Here is a 19,289-nt window from a genome sequence, read left to right as displayed (position 1 = left end):
CCGCTGTTTGAAGGAGCGGGAGCTACGGGGAGCGGGTGGCATACGGGCTCCCCGGGAGCAGGCAGCGCGTAAAAAACCACCCAAACGGTAAACAACCACAAGGGGGGAAAAAAAAAGACAATGAAACCCAGCCAGGGGAGTGGGCTCAGAGAAGGGAAAGTGGGGCAGAGGGGCCGGGGGGAAAGCAGGAGGCCGGGAAAGGCAGGGCGATCCCCTCCCCGCGTCCGAGAGCATCTCACCGGGGCCGGGGAGCGAGAGGCGCTGAATACACGTATATACAAAGTCTAGATATAAAGACGTTGGAATTACATGTAAATAGACACACACGTGTAAATACACAAACCCGATACAATTCACAATAGGTGAATCCTGCATCCTTCGAGAAATAAAGTCTTATCTGTCTAAATGAGCATACTGATGTTACTCCTTTTGCCTCCTCGACTCTGAAGCAGTTGGGGAAAGTGCCGTGAATGAGAAAATTTTCAAGAAAACACGTTCCTGTGGGCACTTCTGCCTGTCTGGGAGTACCATCAGCCAGTGGCTGTGGAGGGCTACTCTTGTGACAGGAGCTAATTACCAGCCCCCACAAAATTGCACTCGGTGCCTCATCAAAAACTTGAGTTGGGAGTCTTGTGTGTTGTTTTTGAAGGAAAAAAAAAAACCAACCTTCCAGTTCTGTCTATAATGCTGCTGCCACATAACACTATTACCAAGTTGCCACCAAAGAATACAATACAATACTCTTTTCTGTAACCATTTCATCTAATTTTGGGATTATGAGACTGATTCCAAACTCACCAAAGACTAGAGAAAGGACTCAAATATTTCTTTTGGGTTTGGATCAAACGTTTTTAAGAATCAGGGCTAGGAAAATATCAAAATAGAAGACTTTAATAGATTACAAACATTTGGCTTTTCAAAGGTAGTGCAGGAATACTTTCCAGAATCAAAACAGAATCTTACTATCTCAGGTATGTTGAAGATTTAATTGCTGATTTTTGTGTCAGTGATATCAGGTTCTGGCTCTGGATTTGTGCTGAAAAGCCTTAAGATCAACAGCAAGGAGGGATTCTTTAAGATGTGTTACAGCTGTGAATGATGTTGGTACTTCAATTCTGGATGGTAAAGTAGCTATAAAAAAAAATCTCTGATATATGATCTAAAGCAACATAGTCTTCTACATTAATATTTTAGTATTTTATGTTAGTCTTAGCCCTCCAGACTCAGTATGCAGTCATTCTTTTGAACTTGTACAGGCCTCATTAGGAAAAGGGAATGAATCAACATTGTTGGAGTTAGATTCAAAATATTTCACACTTGAGACAATGACTGTTACTCTGTGTTCATGTGCTGCCACTCATGGTGGTTTTCTAGACTGTGACTTAGACCCTCAAACACTGCAGAACTGTAAAAGTAAAGTAAAAGGCTTGGATTTGCTGGTCCAAGTGCTGGAAACAGGAAGAGATGTTTCGCTGAAATGAAATTCATTCTAACCAAAAAAAAGGCTTCCTTTGTTTTGCAGTATCTCTAGTGTATTTGGAAAGCTAATAAAATTAATCTCCTTGTTCACTTTGGTGCATAAATACACTTCAGTCACACATACATTAGACGAATATACACTGTTATATTTTCACCTGTCTTCAGCTCATATGAGCTTCTGAGCTCATCTGTCCTGAGGGATAAATTAGTATTTCACATCTCACACTACATAAGAGGTGGCACCTAGCTGCCTGTCCTAGGAACAATCTACTGAAAGAGTTGTAGCAGTTATTTTTTTCTTCTGGCTCTCAGCTTGCTGCTGGGAAAGTGGAAGGTAATTCCCTACAAGGCACCCTGTGGTTTAGATTATTTTCATACTTATTCCAACCTCGGGTTGGGTTAGTTAGTACATAGATGCAGCAGAGAAGGCCCATATGTATGACATGTACACATCCCCATTCTTATTAGGTCAAGGTGAAGCAGTGAATTGTTGAAGCTTCATCTTCCTTAGACATTGTAGGAATATGGAAATGCCACACTCTGACTAATGAACCTCTTCCATCAAAGGATGACTGTTTCACATCACAAGGCAAATACCTCACCTTACCCTGAATAGTGAAGAGCCCAATTTTTACCACCTGATGTCACAAATACAAAGAAGGAACCTCAGAACCTTTGTCTGAAACAGTCATGTAATTAGAGCAAATAACCAGCTACAAAACTGCTGGAATGCACGTGGCACAGTGCTGTATTTTCTGACCAAACTTACCTGCTGCAGATGACAGCAGCCTGGTTGGGGTTTTGTGAACTACGAACAACACTTTGTGGTCTGCAGTGCACTTCTGGGTCATTTCTAAGAAGATAACGTGGTTGGTTTTGATATATAATACCCTCAAAGTTCTGGATGTTGGCCAGATCCAAGTCAACTCTTCCTGTTGAATGCCCTTGCGTTTGTAACCAGAGACTACTCTGGGAATATATGTAGCATTTGACAGGAAAGGGCAATTAGAGCCTAGCTTTATCAACTTTTGCATTGCAAAAACAGTCTGTTTTTTCAACCTTTTCCTAAGAGGCCAATTGACTTCATTATTTGAGTCACTGGAAGTGGAAAACGTTTTTTCATGGCGAGTTGGGCAGTATACGGATCTAGGCTACACTAAGCAGAAGTCTCTCTACCTTTTACTGAATTTACTGAATACTGAATTACAAGTAGTCTTGAGTTAAAGGGCGACTCAGAGTTTCAAAACATGTTGGTTTTTTTTTTACTTTGTGCATATAGATTATCCACGTAATAATTATTTATTTTTCACTGTCCATCTTGTTTTACTTTACTGAACTTGGTACTTGCTTTTTGTATCTCATCACCTCCAACAGCATTCATTGCCTGATGTGTTGGCTGGAGATCATCTTTGGAAACAAAACTTTTCATAGAACTAGAGCTTTTCAGATACATCACAACTTTAGAATTAAGCATAATCAAAGCTGGGTATCAGTAGAATTTTTGTCTTGGGTTAATTTTTATCTGAGTAAGGACTGCAAAGATCTTAATATTTTATCCATATTTAGAATTTCCTGCTTGTAACAGAATGCCATGCCCTATCATCTGAGGCAGGAATAGAAATCTTTTTTCTTCTCACCCCCTCTGACAGTAAGAGTAAGGACTCTGCATAAAGCTATTGAGAAATTTCTGCAGACTCATTCTAGCAGGCACAGCTTGTTAATGTCACCACAGAAATGTGTCTAGCAAGAGAAAAGCAGTGATGTGGGCAGGACAGAAGAGGTCCTGCAGAAAATGGTAAGAATGGCCAGGCTTAAACAGAAAAATTCAACAGAGTGTTTTCCTCTTCTCATGGATCTCTGAAATATAGTCACTATTTTTTCTAGATTTTGAGGAAATTCAAGGTTTGAAAAAAGTGAAAACATGTTTTTCCGCATCATGCACAGATTTCATTTGGAATCAGTGTGGGGACTCCATTAACATTCCTATTTCAAGAAATATGGACTAGATTTCTGTAAAGCTACTGAAATACTGTTTGAAAAGATCTCATGAGCATAGTAATAACTGCTCCTTAAAATGAATTGTGATTTTAAAGTTCGACTTATGTTGCATGCGTTCTGATGGAGAACAAATGAAACAGATCGTTCTGATATATATCACTGCCTCAGTTAAACAACTTCAGCTGCAAGTTTGAATTCACCTAACTAGAGAGATTCTACTACAGAGCTGAAATAAACTTTGCCCAGTGACACTAAGTGAAAGCCTTAAAACACCTACAAGTTCAGTCATTAGCAAACATTAGCATTTAACCTCAACACTGTTCTCCAAAACAACTTATTGGTTTAAACTTTTCCTTTATGCTTCTTCATACAAGAACCAGTTTTAAGAGACGAGCAATTGCCTAGGGCACCCAGAACAGAGTTGAGTCCTTCAAGGGTAAATTTAGGTTATATAACTAATCACTCAGTGACAAACCTGTGCCTTAGCTTCTGGTCAGGTCTAACAACAGCGTTTTTGCTCACTCAGTTTCCTGTAGATCATACAGTGTTTTTGCACTCAGACTATTTTAATCACAATTCTATCTGTATAGAAGTCTATTTAATTGTATAATCTATTGAAGAAAAAAAAATCAGATGAGAAGAAAATTATGTTAAGACCTTGACCTCAAATCACTTGTCAGACAAGACTGCTGCTGAAGCAATTAGGAGATTTGACTGAAAAATAATATGGTTAAAGTGGCTAATTTGCCAGCAGAGAATGGGGATGGGTTTTCTCCAGTCCTCTGCTGAGCAGACAGTACAGACATTAAGAGCATTTGAATCCTTTACCTCTCTCTTCTATTCTAAGCCTTCCAGGAGAGCATGAGACTACTGTGACCTACTGAACTTCTATATTAATACTAATGAATCTCTCCAGTGAGCAAGCAACATGCTTTTCAGCCAGCATGGTTTTATAGCAGGTCAGCTGGATCCTTCCAACTTTTGACAAGTCATTCATTTCCTCCATCAGTACTGCATCAACTCTGATTTAGCTAGTCTTCATCTAAAATTAGAGCCATCTAAACACTATTATATAGGCAAAATTTCAGGAAAGGGGGTTGGTACATTTTTATGAGGATTTCAATGACTGTTTCTTTTATGACCTCTAGTAAGCCAGAGTTCTCAGGAGCTTCCCCAAATACCACACCGCATCTGGCCATGCTTCTGTCTCACCACTCCCTACTGCATCCTCCCTGTTACCTCAGAGAAATGTCAGGGGTTTTCCTTCATGAGCCTGTGGACAGTAACAGCATGGAAATGGCACAGGAAAGGTTTCAAAGCTTCTTCAAAACAGTTTGCTGTATACTTTGCCAAGGGGTATACAACAGTGATATATATTGATTTAAAAACCCAACAGCAAAACAAGGAATCACAAACCACATGCAAAACCTACACAGCACTTGCCCCATATACTTCCGTTATTTCATTTCAGATGTGTAAGTTAGAGTCTACTCTTTTTCAGTGGAGAATAGTGTGCAAGAGGGTATGATGCAGCTACTTTCAGTTGGCTATGAATGTTCTGGTACACCCTCATGGTGCAATGCAGCTTCATGCAGAGGTACCAGGTCAGCTGCTGAAACCCATATAGCTGCACATTACATGGCCTTGCACTTGTGTCAGAGCTTACCAGCTCAGGCTTCATTCTATATTTACATGGCTGTGCAGTAACCAGGTGTGGAGACTGCTTGTTCGAAGCTGCCTTGGGATCTTTGCACTGCAGCCTGGAAACTATAAATACCACATTAGCCTTCAGCATGCAGCAGCTGACAAACTTTTCCCTTCTTTCCTTTCAGTAAGGCAGATCTTTCAATACATTGGTATCTTCAGAATCACATTCCCAATCCAAAGCCAGGATATAGCCCGAGCAGTTGTGTTTGTTTGCTTCAGTAAAGCTATTATTTTATCTTTCCGGTTCAGCTTGGTTAACAGACTTTTTCTGAGCCACCTCCACAGCCTGGTAATTCACAAAAAAACCCATTGCTATATAAAGGTGGATCAGTTCTCAGGCAAAATACAAATATTTTCAAGTTCCCACAAGTTTCCTTTTGCAAATCCTTTCAGAAAAACAAAGAAAAGAAAACAAAACCAACCATTCTCCCCAACATCTCAGTACTTGTCCATGCAACAGAACAATGAAGATTTTCCCAAACCAGTTTGAAGATTTGGTAGCAATTTCTGTTATGTGGGTGATCTGATTGACCAAGGCATTCTTAAAAACCCCTTAGTGTAAAAACATACTCAGTAAAATTGAGACCACTTGGAAGAAAATATTTTTAATTCTCCTTGCTTCCATGTTTTAGGAGTTCTGTAAATGCCTGGCATCAGGGCGCCTGCAGTGTTCAACAACATTACAGGGCTCTGATCCTGTTCCATGAAATCAAGGGAAGTTCTGATATTCACTGCAGCTGTATTAGCCCTGATATTATAACCGCGCTTATTTCCCAAGGAAGGTTTCTATTCCGTTTTATATTCATATTGCCGTTTTCTAAGGTAAGACCATGGCTCTGTTCTGAGCCTATAGCATCCTTGTTTGCCTAATGAAATGTAGTTTAGATGTATTTCAGAGTGTGTGTAAGGACAAGCATTTTGCTTAGTGTAATTCCTTAAATCCCTTCAAAAGAAAAAGCCAAGACATAAGCAAAAATAAAGACAGAAATTACAGCTGAATTCCACAGTTCACTCCTAGCCATATTTCTGATACATCCATTTTTTTAAAATATACATTAAATAGTAATTCATATTCACCAGATCTGGTATCCTCCTATTTTGCTCATCTCCAAGCTACACTGCACACATATTCTTGGATTAGTTATGCATGATATCATTATTTATGAACAGAAAGTTTAGAAAACAGCTTTTTTTTTGCCTTTTTTTTTTTATTTTAAATGAAGGTTATCAGGTGCTTAAGATTTTTTTTTATCCCATATATGTATTCATTATATCAAGTTTTCACTCTTGGTAATATTCAGGACATGCTCTGCTATGACTTTCCATCACAGTGCACTCATTAGCAGTTCTCTAAATAGTTTCTCCAAGTGCCAGACCTGAGGCTTCCTTCTGGACTTCTGATTTGGGCAGAGCTCGACATTGATTTCATTTGGGAGTTTTTCTTGAGTAAGTGTTCTAAAAGCCTGCATATTTTCATTTGCAGAGCCTCCTGTCAAAGAGTGAAAAGTACACTAACAATATGAACTTAACAGCAACAACAACAAAAAGTAGTATATTTCTAGTCAGTTCCCACTGGAGCAAAAAAAATGCCCTTTTATACTATTTTTAGTGTTTTCTGATCATAACGATGAAGCTAACAATAGTTTCAAGGCAAAGCATAGTACAGACAAGCACTGTGTTCCCTGCCAATTAGTACTTGCACTTCATCACCGAAATGAATATAGATACAGTCCTTTGCTTTGTTTGTAAATCCAAGGAAACAATCCCCCAAACCAGTGGAATTTTAAATAAAAATCTTAATGATGCTTTTGAAATAGAAAGATAAGCTTGTTACAGAAAGCTGAGTCGCAGGAGGTGCTTCCTAGAGATTCACCTCTTCTAGCACCCCCTTGCAAAGACCAGAGTACCCAGAAACAGCGTGTATCAGAGACACTAAACTGCTTGATCTCCATCAAGGGCCAAAATTCCCCCTGTTTTGTGTCTAATCTATGTAATGAGATTCTTCATGTAAGTCCTGCAACTAGCAACAATTAATTAGGTCAAATTAACAGCACATATGTTACTCGATCTATTTTGAGTTTAAACCCTCAAGATGGAGCTACCTTCCTCTTCAAGGTGACAACTGCTGGGTGTTAAAAGTAAAAAGACAATTTATGTTGAGCTGTGTTTACTGATCCTTCAGTCAGACCATGGCTCAACATTAAGACAGATTTCTTGTGGCCTTCAGTGCTATATTTGTTTTCTCGTCACCTGTGCTCCCCTTTCATCCTAACCAATTTGCATAAACCTGCATAATGCTATTTAGCTTATGTCCCACTGTTGCTATAAATAGATGAACTGGAAATTCAGCTTAGTAAAGCAACTTAATTCTCATCTCATTCTTTCTTCCTGCTTACATGCTGTGCATGTGTTTGTGTGAATGGAAGTGTGAAGGAGGGATGGTGTACTCAAAAGGAATTTTAAGATATAAGTGTTATTGTTCTTGAGGATTGGGGGAAACAAAATTTTCTGAGCTGACATAAAAGTAGGAGCCGTAAGAACAACTCCAAATATTACAGGGTTTCCCATATATGTGTGTGTACATGTTTGTGTGCATGTGAGTGTGTATGTTTGTAAATGTAAAGAAGCAGGATTTTTTTTCTTTTTTTTAAAGACAAAAAAGGGAAACAGTTTACAATTTTCCTCATGTGAGACAAGTCGAGAGTTATGTAGTCAGTAACACTACATCTCGTACCTTTCACACAGTCGTCTTTTGCTTTTTGTGTTTTCATTTACTTGCTCAACAACCTGATTACTTATCAGTCAAGATTACAGCTGAAAATGAGGTGTTTCTTTAAAGACCTACAGGTGAAATAAAAAATTTCACAGACTATAGAATACCCCTAGTTGGAAGAGACTCATAGGATCATCTCATTTTTTGAAACAATATAAAAACAATGCTTAGATTTTGTTTCAATGTAGGCATTTTTTATCAAAATTTTGTTTGCCAAAATCATAAAAAATACAGTAGTTTAAATATAGGTCTGCCTGCCTAAAAAATGAATTGTATATTTGGTACAGCTATTTTTGTAGCACCTTAGCAGTTAATCCCTGAGACTGCTTCCCCTCCTCAGTGCTGATAGCACTTTAAAGCAGAGACGCATTACTCTAAGGAGAGCTTACTGTTGTTTTTAACTCTAGTCTGAGTACGCACAAGCCTGACTACATCTATTATAGATTGGGTCTTATCCTCTAGTCTGAAATATATCTCACTTCTCTAAATAAGGTTGAGTGCTATTTTTATTCTCCTAATCCTGCTTAGCAAGACAATGTGGTAGTCTGGGCAGTTTAAATATTCTAGTTAAGTGGGAGAAAGGTCACTGTAAGATTACTGCAAAGGTATCAGATGGCACTAAAGGACAAATGCATTTTCCTAAAGGATTTCCTAAAGGATTTTAGGGAAGGCAAGGCAATACTAACAAAATAAAAAATATGTAAGAATATTTAACTACCATTGCAGTGATGAAAGCTGTGTTTATTTTTGCAAGTAGGTTTTACAGTTTTGTCCAGCACCAGTGTACTCTTTTGGCCTCACACTGAACTCACCAAAAGCTGGGGGGGGGAACATTTCACTCCCTTTAGTCCCAAGTGCGGCTCTGAGATGCCCAGTGATGAATTCTGCCTCATGGTGGCCAGCTCTGCTCATCACACTGCCTAAAAAAAATTTCCCTGATTTCAGTGGAAACGTGTTTACAGAACAATTAAAGGAATAATTACTTCAGAGATGCTAGATGGGCATATTCATGACTTGTGTGACAGAGAAAACCCCTCAACTTCTGTCAAAACTGGGGTAGTTCTGAGAAAACAGGTGAAAAACCCAGGTCTCAAGAAAATATGCCAAAAGAGAAGAGGTATAGAAACATTATTTTAGCACTCCATTTTTTTGCAGCAGTTGAATGGGAGATGTAAGGACTATAATTTGTGTTTAGGTTCTTAATTTTGTTGCCTAGATCACTCATGGGATCTGACCTAGAGCATGAAAATTTGGTGCATAAGCCGAGAAATAAGAAAACTGTGCACTAACAAGCTGACCTTCTTCACAAGCTTTGAAATATTCTTTGGAAATCATTTCTTATGGAAATTATTCCATAAGATAGCTTTCAAAAGTTATCATGCGTAATGATCTAGTTTTGTAGCCTTTGCATTTTGCACAGAAGTGAGTATTTTTAAAATATATTGTTATTTATGGAACTTTCATATTCACAATATTATTTTTTCCTCTATCTTTAATCGTTCACTGGATTAAACAAAACAATTAAAAGAAAGGAAAAGTGAAAAGCATGGGATATTATTAATCCACCACATCTGAACAGCATTTGTTTTGATTCAGTAGCATCCTTGTGTGTGCCTCATATTATTGTGTCCTTATGATTTCAGTGAAACTATTCACAGACCCCTTTACATTTAATGTTTCTCTTCAGCTTATATAGTATTTCAATCACATGCAGTAGATTAAATGCCCTTCTAAAATTTCAGTATTTGAAATGGATCAACCTGGCTTTTGAATAGATTTTCAAAACCTATTTATCATCAAGGGGAACTTTTTTTAACCTAAGGAGTTTTATGCATACATTTATGGTAATGAGTACAAGCTATTATGCCTGTCATAATACAAAGCAATTCAGCTGGTAGTATTTTCATAAATATTTAAAAGCTGGCACACCTACAGTGTAGGCTAGGGGTATTCTAGTAGATTCACTTAAAAAAAAAGGGAGAAGCTATGTGATCTTCATCTACATAAACTTGGTTAAAATAGCAGTGAAGATGAGACTTTATTTTGAGTTAGCAGGTGAAACTCAGGTTTAGAGATAATTAGAATAAAAACCTAAGACATCTTTTCTTCACTGCATTTTTAACATAATTTGACTAGATCAGCTTAATCACTTCTACTTTGGAACAAGTTCTTCTCCTACAGTATAAACACAGTTGTATGAGAATACATACATACCACATTTCCCAGGAGTCTGCAACCAAGGTGCAGTCTTGGACATGGCTTTGATCAACTTGATCTAGTGAAAGATGTTCCTGCCCATGGTAGGGGCGTAGATGATCTTTGAAGGTCCCTTCCAACCAAAACTATTCTCTGATTTTTTGATTCTGTGTTCCAGCTGATTATTCTAACCAGCAAAGACAATATCAAATTCAGTACCTTGTATCCAAGGCTGCGAACAATAACAGGCATACCTGGGATACTGAACCATGGCAGAATTGTGCAGATGGAAATGTGAAACATACATAGAAACACCAAGTCAAGTAGATTGCTCCAAAAGGACTTCTACTTTTCTATTTGTCCAAAAGTAGTGTTCACTATTAGTCCTTGCTCTTCCTTTTTTCTTGTATTTGTAAACTTCATCTGGCTAGTTTAATTGTAAAATACATTTTTCCTGATACAAGAATAGAGAACATGAATTGAGGAGCCTTTCAGTTACCTTTTCAGGTGTCTCCATTTATTGGAAACCCAACTTCATATAGCCTTGGACGGGAACTGAGAAATGCTTTTTAATCACAAAGATGTAACATCAATAAATGGAGCAAAGATGTTTTTCTACCCCTCCAATTGCTTTGGTATCATTGCTGTCTCCTGTAGGGAACTAGAATAGCTTGTTGGGAGCTTTTGCCAGAGGAACAACCTGATGTATATTTGATGTGGTTGCTAAATGGTATTGTGCTTATCATTTGTGAATCACTGAAGCTTGCATCTGTTTCTTCTAGCTTGGTTTTGGGCCTAAAGGTTTATTTTAACGAGCCATTAAACTCCCACCTGGTTATTTTGTTGCTTACACTAATCTATTTGTGCATTTATTTGTAGATTTTCTAAGGCAGGTAAAAGCATATAGTCCTTTCCATGATCCACTATAAGACACTGTGACTGTTACCCATTTAAAATATACAAAGGACTCATGGCAATAAGCAATGAGCTCAAGGTAGCGAAACGGTAGAATTCCTCTACTTCCTTTGCTTCTACATCTAGGACTAACGAAATATAAGGATAACAAAAAGTCATAGCTTCTTAGGAATGATGTAAAGTATGAATTGCAGCAATAATGAATTTCATTTTTTCAGTCTTGGGAAAAAAGGACTTAGAATGTTGTTTACTCATACAAAAAATATTAGCATTAAACTATGGCATTAGTGCAGGTGTTATTCTTTAGGATTAATTACTTGTATTTTAATAATACCAAAAATAGTACCATAGATTCATAGAATCATAGAATGGTTTGGGTTGGAAGGAACCTTTAAAGGTCATCTAGTTCAGGCCCCCTGCAGTGAGCAGGGACACCACTAACTAGATCAGGTTGCTCAGAGCCCCATCCAGCCTGACCTTGAATGTTTCCAGGGATGGGGCATCTACAACCACTCTGGGCAACCTGGTCCAGTGTTTCACGATCCTCATCGTAAAAAATTTCTACCATAAATAGGGTTAAAACTTAGTTATGCAAAATTCTGTAAAAGTGTATTGCATAATAATTCCATTCCTGAAGAGTTTATAGCCTAAATAAAGAAGACTGAAGGACACTATAGAAGATAAAGGGAATACTAAATGCTAAAGAAAAGTTTAAGGAAAAATGCTCAATTAACAGCAAGGAAATTTTGGGGATGTGTTTCATGTGCAAGCTCAGTTTTCTGACAAAAAAAAATAACTTCTTCAGCTCAGAGCAATTGTTTACAGGGTACTTACTAAGTGAACCAAAACTGATTTTCTTCTGTGACTCTACACTGACTTTCCTTCATGTAGAAGTTCTCATTCTGTTGCATTGCTTGCTAGAAAAATGCCTACCCTGTCTCAGTGAGCATGATATGTAAACTACCCATCAGATATCTAACCGGTCACATATATAATATTTTTTAAAAAGAAAATTTAATCTTATTTCCAATCTATTTAACCATATACTTTCACCTTTTGCACTTCTTGCTCGCATGAGTAATGTCCTGGAAGACTGCACAGATGACTACTCAGCTTCCACTGGTGAGCCATCCATTCTTGACTTATCAGAAGTACAAACTGGTGAAATAACCATATCACAGTGGAGAAAATAACAGCTGAGTTAAGAGTTACATCTAGCTTTCCTGCTCATTGCACCGGGTTAGATTACATCTCATCTAAAAATACCAGTTTTTGACAAACTGTGAATGGTCAGCAAACATAAAGTAAGAAGTGTAGTAATGTGGGTAGTAACATAGTAGCAGTTGGTACTTAACCAGTGTGATGAATCCCCAAAGCGAAGATTTCAAAGTCTACGTAAGTAAAATTCAAGCACAGCATTTTCAAAAGTGACCACTTAATTTAACCTCTGTTTGTTCCTGCTCAGCCCTCACCAAGACTAACCTTTCCAATCAGTAAAACAGTTATTTGGAATATATACTAATGCTGCTTATCTCCTTAATCTTTAACCCTAATTCATCCACTTTTTTCTATATCCGGTTAATCAGCACTATTTTGCAAAAGAAAGATCCTTCTCTTTTGACATAACTGATATGCAAATAAAAGCCTTTTTTTATCTTAGATATTGGCTGTTCCACTTGAGATCAACATTTCAGTAGCTTTTGAACTGAGAGACTGTCAGTACCAGTTCGATAACCAACGTGGGCAGCAATAGTTGTGCTGACACCCTTGTCAGAAAAGAATTCACTGAATTTGTCATTTTCAAATGCACATAAATCCACATCTCTAAGGTTTATATCTGTTGGTCTACCATTTTAGTACCTGCAAAAATCCAGAGAAAAGAACAAGGTCCTCATCCTTTGAACCAGAAGCAATTTGCTCAAGAAGCTATGAAAAAACTTCTCAATGTCAAATTCTGTAATACTAACCAAACTGGAAACATACGTGATCTAAAATACAGGTGTCCATCATTCATGAACATTCAGGCACAAATAACATGCAAAATTTATGCAAAATTTGAATTTTCATGAAGCTGTAAAGAAATCAGGAAGAACACAATCTTTAGAAATCTTTTCAGTAGTTTAGAAAGATTTTGGATCAGATCTAAAGAAACTGTCACGCTGATACCTTCTCAAGTGCATCTAGAACATCAGAAGGAACCTTGTCAGGAAGTTAACCAAAAGGTTTCAGCATTAAGAGAGAATATATATATACAGTCTGGGGAGTTTTGAAAGATATGAAAAGCACAGTTAACAACTGGAAATCATTGGAAGAAATATCTCTCAGCTGGGAGAACAAATGGCTGCTGAAAACAAAGGGATTTTAAAGAAAAAAAAAAGTGTTGGCTTTGTAAAAAATGTATGAAACCACTGAACAAGAATCAAAGATAGGGCACTGGTGACTTTCAGACTATAAATTTAATTAACTGGATCTTTCATCAGTTTTAATTTGGAAACAGAAAGATTTCACCCCCACCTACACATAGGAGCTGCTTAGCCTGCATCAAAAGACCTACCCACAATAAACAAACTCATGGGATATAATTGTTAGAGAGGTGATTCTGGAGACAAAAAAAGAGCCTCATTATAGTAAAAAAATATTACATACATCGACTGGAGGATGCTATTTGTGCTGTGTACTAACGCTCTGTACATAGCAGAGTGGTTGCACTTCTTTATCACAGACATAACAACTCATTATGCTCTTTTTTTCCCACCCTGGTAGATGAAATTCCAAGGACAAATACTATTTGTATACATACTTGGAACCCAACTTGTTCTAACAGCCCCATTGCTGAAAGTATTTTAATGACATCTTGTGTTTTTAACTAAAGTAGACTTCAGCTAGATGAAGAGTGGCATTTAGGAGTGATTGCTCAACTCTACGTGGTGGAATTTGAAGAAACAGAGAGAAAAATGTTTATTTTACGCCAAGTTCCCAAACACATCTTTTTCATTTCTTTTGAGGATGTAAGTAAAAATTTCTTTAGAAAAAACCACAAATCTCCACACAATCATCACCCACCAGAAACAAAAATCTGTTTGTTGTCACAGCAAGTATACCTTGGGCTTTCTTTTCACAGTTCTGGAAAAGAAACCTGGCTTTTTGTTGCTCTATTACCTTCACATTCAGAACAGACTTAATTTTGATACAGGGGTGTAACTTAGCCAAAGTCAAAGAGAGAAGTTGTATCCACTGACTGAATCGCCTTTTCTGTTGATACAGCACTTGTACCTCGTAACAGGGTTTTCTTGTCTGACTTGTAAACTGCATGAATCTTCCACCACACCTTCTCACTAACTCAAGAAAAAGACAGGTAGCATGTTCAGGGCTCAAAGTTCACCTGCCGACCAAAGCAGAGACATTTTCACTTTCAAAACCTCCTTGATATGCCAAGTCATCATTTGGTAACGGTGGCTAAATGGCTAGTGCATACTGGTGCTTTTTCTTCCTTCCCCCTACTAGATACCATCCATGTTGTGGGTATAGTGGCAGCACAGTCATAGAAACAGGTATTAACAATTGATATATCACAGGTGTGAATATGTGTGTTATTCCTTTAAAAATTATGGGGTTTGGACTTTGAAGGAGTAGGAAACAAAAGTAGCAAGTACAGAAACAGCCAGTAAAGGTGTCATGAATATCCAAAAAGGTTTGGCCATGTTTGATAAAAGAAGTAAACAAGCTAAATGTGATAAAATAGTTTAAGTAAGTCTCCCAATCAGTAAAGCAAAATCAACCACTTTACTGCAGAGTATCTAAGGCAACTGTGTTTTAAAAAGGCATTTCTCTTCAGGAAAAATTATAATAGATGGAAGCTAGCAGATACAAATCACGATTAAGTGCATTGAGTTTTCACTGAATTTGAGGGGGTGGAGGCTGGGTGGGGACCCAGTGATATCAGTTTACTTTTCTTTGCAGGATGTTGTCCTACAAAATAATAGACTGTAAAAGAAAAAAAGAAAAGATAAAAATCAACAACATGCTGTTTGTGTTATAGCTGGTAAAACAATGCTCCAGAGCCTAATGGCAGCAGACAGGGTCTATAAATCTTGTCACATGTAATGAAAAGCAAGAATATAAAGAGAGATGTGAGCAATTGGTTAGAGTAGGCTTAGGTCATACATACTTTAATGTACTTTAAATAATGCTATCTAAATGTTCCAACAATATTTTCAGCTTAAGTTGTCTGTTATCAGTTTGCCACAGCTAATACGTGTCTATAAGTGGTATTCAATTAAAACACTGGTTTTGTAAAAAAAAAAAAAAAAAAAAAAAATGGATTTCAAATAACCTACTTTCCTTTTTTTACATGTCTGTGCTGTTTAGAGTGAAGTACTAATGGTAAAATGGATGAAAAACATGGGCTAGAATGACTGAGTAAACAAGATTTGCCACACAAACTCACACAATAATATCTTACAGTAAAGTCTAGTTTCATTGCAGTCAATTGCTATGTGACTGAGGAAAGAAGGATTTAGAAAATATGGTATTTTTCATGCACTGAAGAACAGAACCACAGGAAACTAAATAAAGCACAGCAGTTTTTAGAAACAGTCAATACCACTACTTTGCTTTTTATTCTTGTAGTTGAAGGTTTTCTTATTCTTATACTTTTATAATTGCCATGGTTTTGCACTTGGACTTTCTTCCCTAGAAACTTCCCTTAAGAAGGGGCAATGACTTTCCCAATAGCACCTGCTAAATGCTGGAAAACCTATGAATAAATCTTGCAATCCTGTCCCCCAAGTTACCTGACACAGGAAAAGCCTTTACTTAGTTTATATTGAGGAAGTAATTTACTTCAGTTTAAGTTTTGGATACAGGGACAAGATTTTTTTTAAATTCATCTGTGATTTCACAGGTAGGGCCTGGCCACTGCCTGATCTTTCACATTCCTGCAATATAAAAAATGTTACGATTTCAGGCTGCTGCAACAGCCCCTCACCCCCATATCTCAGCTTGCATATCTAGTTCAATGTCACTTTCCTGGTTTCCAAAAATGCTTCCTATTTCTTTTAATTCATATGCACCCATACCTTTGCCAGAAGCAGTGATCTAGAAACTATGTTTATAGGTAGGGCAACACAGGGAAAGGGGTGCAGATCTGTGCTGGGATGTATCACAGACAAGCAGAATAATGTGCAACATGATTTCTACTACTTTTACTGCATGCTTTCACAAATGTACTATGAGCTCTTCAGTGAAAGACAGGAAAAATTAGAGTCCATTAATTTTTGGACACTTGTTTGACTCTGATATAATGACAGTTCTTAAAATGCACTCACTGATATTTATTATCACCAATAAAGAGATGGTTTAGCTTCCCTTTTTATAAGTGCATACAATTACATGAAAACTATCACAGGGTCGTGTCCATGCCTATTACTCTAGTTCATTTCCAAAACTTCAGACAGCACAGCAACCTCTCTTCAAAACAGCAGCTTTTTTTCCTTTGGCATTAATCTCATTATGCTATTATTTTATCTATAATTGTATGCATCATATAATTAAGAGCTGACATATTGTTTGGATTATTCTTTACTAATTTCTCAGAATATAAAAGACTGTCAGCTTTCATATTCATGTCTGCTGGCAAAGACAACAAAGAGACGAGCATATACTCCCCTTTCAAAGTTTTTTTCCTCCTCTATTTATGATGCTTTTTAAGATCAACATTGTTCAGCAATCCCCAAACACTTTTTTCTTCTGTCTTCCTATCCTTCCCCCTCCTACACACATTGGTAGGTGGACTGGAGAATGAAGTATTCTTTCCTCTGCTCACAACCTTTGGTGGTGCTTGGAAGGTTTGCCTCCTCTGGGTACAAAAGCTGGAGGGTTGTGCAGTCTTGCTGAAGACCGGGAGAATTCGGATACTTCCCAAGTTACCATGATTATGCTCCCAGACTCTCTTCCTTAGAAACTTCCCTTAAGATGCTAAGGCCAAACTAGAAAAAAAAGTCTTAACTGGCTGATACATTAGCAGGTCGTAATCTGGCCAAATGACTCTTCATTAAACCTGAATCTCAAATGTGTTAAACTAAATCTGTTTGACAAAGAAGTAACATTACAGTGGGAAGCAAGCTTTGCTGTCAGAAGGAAATCAATAGACTAACTTGTCCACACTACTGAAAGTAATTTGCCAAGCTGCAGCTCCTGAGGTTACAGCACAGAAAGCAAAAATTATATGGCAATGGCCATTTTGACTCGCTGACGTGGCTACATCATTCATGTATTTGTGCTGGCTGGCACATATCCATGTTAAAAATCTGGCACAGCCTTTATAGTTTCTAAAGTGAGTCAATAAAAGTGAAATACATTCAGAATATTATGAACTCTTTAATTTTAATAGTTTATCTTGTAGGAAAGCAAGCAAATGGACCTTTAAAATGAGTCAGTGACATGAGGGAAGAACCAAATTATTGCAGTTCATACTTGGATGTCAAAACTGCTGTCCTTGTTTCTCTCTTCATTTTCATTAATAAAACCTGCAACTTCTGAATCTTAAAAAGGTTCCCATTTTGCCCAATCTCATCAGAGCAGAGATACACATCTTGTCCCACATATGGGATATTTAAACGCAATCTGAAGCAACAATAGAAGACTCTGCACAAGATTTCAATTAACTGCCTACTGACATAGATACAGGTGTTGATTGTGTCCCTAATGAGATGGAGCTACTCCACTTCATCTGATGATGCACAGTTGACCACCAGGTTGGAAGCAACCAATAAAATATCCTACAGCTCATCTCTAAAATGGATGATCAGAAAATCATGAGACAACAAGGCCAAAAAGTTATGAGTTCTATTCTGATGGCAATTGATGGCCTCCTTCCACAACAGATTCACAGTGGCTTCCTTTTCTTTCAGTCTGATAATGAGCATTTGATTTCCCATCCTTCGGGGTTGTGAGACATGAAGTTTCTTTGGGAAATTCTGTGACTTTGGGAGACAGTGAAGTTGTCATTAAAACAAACAAACAAATAAACAAAGGCTGGGAGTTGCAGTTGCACCACTGCTTTTCTTTATATCCTTATGGGTATTGTTTTAGTTAAAATCCTTTCTATGTTCAGAATGTGGACAATTTCTCAGGTGGGCTGTATCTGTAGCCTTACATACATAAGTTGTGCCTATGCTGTTCTCTTCTTGTGTGCTGTACACACAGCTGTAAACACATGAAGTCTGTGGACAGACTATCTGGGAATGTCTGCAGACATCTAAGGACAAAGTCTTCTGAGGTTGCAGAGTTGTGGCTGTAGAACTTGGAAAAGAATTCCTGCAAAGCGATTTGAGCTCAGACATCCACAAGTCCAGCAGAAGTTACTTACCTCTAGCTTTCCAGAGCTCTCCTGCTTGCTCCATTATCCTGTCCAAAAGTGTTCCTTTAATTTTTCTCAATCAGCTCCTTTGATTTTTTTTCCCCCTAATACCTCCAGCTATACTGTTGTTTGTTCTCCATTATGATCCAGGGACAGAATTCTGTTAGAATACTTATCTTCATTATTATTAGTGGGTATTTTGTAAATGTCCCCACCCACAAGTCCATGGGCCCCGATGGAATGCACCCGCGAGTGCTGAAGGAACTGGCAGATGACATTGCTGAGCCACTCTCCATCACCTATGAAAGGTCGTGGAGAACAGGAGAGGTGCCTGATGACTGGAAGATAGCCAATGTCACTCCAGTCTTCAAAAAGGGCAAGAAGGAGGACCCAGGGAACTACAGGCCGGTTAGTCTCACCTCTGTCCCTGGAAAGGTGATGGAACAACTCATTCTAAGTGACCTCTCCAAGCAAGTGGACGACAAAAAGATCATCAGGAGTACCCAGCACGGATTCACCAAGGGGAAATCATGCCTGACCAATCTGATAGCCTTCTATGATGGCATGACCGGCTGGGTAGACAAAGGGAGAGCGGTGGATGTTGTCTACCTTGACTTCAGCAAGGCTTTTGATACTGTTTCCCATAACATCCTCATAAGGAAGCTCACGAAGTATGGGTTGGATGAGTGGACAGTGAGGTGGATTCGGAACTGGCTGAATGACAGGGCCCAGAGAGTTCTGATCGGCGGGGCAGAGTCCAGATGGAGGCCGGTAGCTAGTGGAGTTCCCCAGGGCTCGGTACTCGGCCCGGTCTTGTTCAACTTGTTCATCAATGACCTGGACGAGGGGATAGAGTGTACC

At 38.1% G+C, this 19,289-nt stretch overlaps 1 protein-coding gene across 1 annotated transcript in view; it reads right to left on the bottom strand.

Annotated features, from left to right (window-relative positions):
• Positions 1–19,289, bottom strand: part of ADCY1 (adenylate cyclase 1) — a 316,417-nt gene that overhangs the window by 155,458 nt on the left and 141,670 nt on the right. The gene's annotated exons all lie outside the window — the stretch shown is intronic.

Source organism: Egretta garzetta, unplaced genomic scaffold, assembly GCF_000687185.1.
Source record: "Egretta garzetta isolate BGI_Z169 unplaced genomic scaffold, ASM68718v1 scaffold155, whole genome shotgun sequence".
Lineage (NCBI taxonomy): Eukaryota > Metazoa > Chordata > Aves > Pelecaniformes > Ardeidae > Egretta > Egretta garzetta.
Note: the sequence above shows the minus strand (reverse complement) of the source record. Positions and strands in the feature narration are given on the sequence as shown.